This window comes from Octopus bimaculoides, chromosome 25 (assembly GCF_001194135.2).
Source record: "Octopus bimaculoides isolate UCB-OBI-ISO-001 chromosome 25, ASM119413v2, whole genome shotgun sequence".
Classification (NCBI taxonomy): Eukaryota; Metazoa; Mollusca; class Cephalopoda; order Octopoda; family Octopodidae; genus Octopus; species Octopus bimaculoides.
In genome coordinates, this window is record NC_069005.1 from 7329328 (window position 1) to 7330698 (window position 1371).

Here is a 1371-nt window from a genome sequence, read left to right on the forward strand (position 1 = left end):
CTTCTACTATAGCCTCGGGCCAACCAAAGCCTTGTGAGTGGATTTGGTAGACGGAAACTGAAAGAAGCCCGTCGTATATATGTATATGTATATATGTGTTTCTGTGTTTGTCCCTCCAACATCGCTTGACAACTGATGCTGGTGTGTTTACGTCCCCGTAACTTAGCGGTTTGGCAAAAAGATACCAATAGAATAAGTACAAGGCTTATAAAGAATAAGTCCTGGGGTCGATTTGCTCGACTAAAGGCGGTGCTCCAGCATGGCCGCAGTCAAATGACTGAAACAAGTAAAAGAGAGTATATGTATGTATGTATATATGTATATATGTGTGTGTCTGTGTTTACCCGCACCATCGCTTGACAGCCGATGTTGGTGTGTTTACATTAACGCAACTTAGCAGTTCAGCAAAAGAGACCGATAGAATACAAAGAAGAAATCCTGGGGTTGATTTCTTCGATTAAAAGCCCTTTAAGATAGTGCTCCAGCATGGCCGCAGTCAAATGACTGAAACAAGTAATAGACTAAAAGAGTGAATTATGCAGTAACAGGATTAAGTTCCAGTGAAATAAACAGCATAACGATGGAACTGCATTCTGGTATTGACGAAGAAATATTCCAGTTTCTTCTATTAAGATACGCTCGTTAATTATCCTTTGGTTAAGCAGGGGAAGTTTCAATCAATTTTGAGTAAAAGCTTTTTGTTTTTTCCCCCTCCTCTGAGCATTCGAGGATTGAAGAAGAAAGAGAATCAGCTAGGAACAAATTTGGCTAGCATCAAACATGGCTGGCAAACTGCATACAAGAACTGCCTTTATAAAGTGTGATTGAACATTTTTGCAGTGATCAGCTTAGCTCCATCTTACTCTCATACTGTCACATGCATGGCTGTGTGTTAGTCATATTCCAAATCATTAGAATCAATGCTATTTCCAAATAAGGGTAATGAGTTATCTATGAGTCAGATTAAAATATAACTATTTAAACTAAAACTAGATCATGATATTGGTAAAGGTGAAATTTAGGTCATATTAAAATTTAATCATTTAATCTAACACTAGATTTGGAGTCAGACCAAAATATAATCATTTAACCTTCTTGTTACCATATTCCTGTTGAAATACGCTGCCTTTGCTTCAAATTAATGAAGAATTTAGTAAAATAACTTAGTCATTATTAACACTTTTGTTGCATTATTTCTATTGAAATACACTGTTCTCATCTCAATTAATTATAAAAATAATGAAGAGTTTAGTTAAAATAGCTTAATCATTATTTAACTTGATGTTTGGAACATAAATTAACATGAAATTTTGATGGAAGATTTTAACTTAGATCACTTTAAAACAAAGTTTGTATGGCAGATCCAGGGAT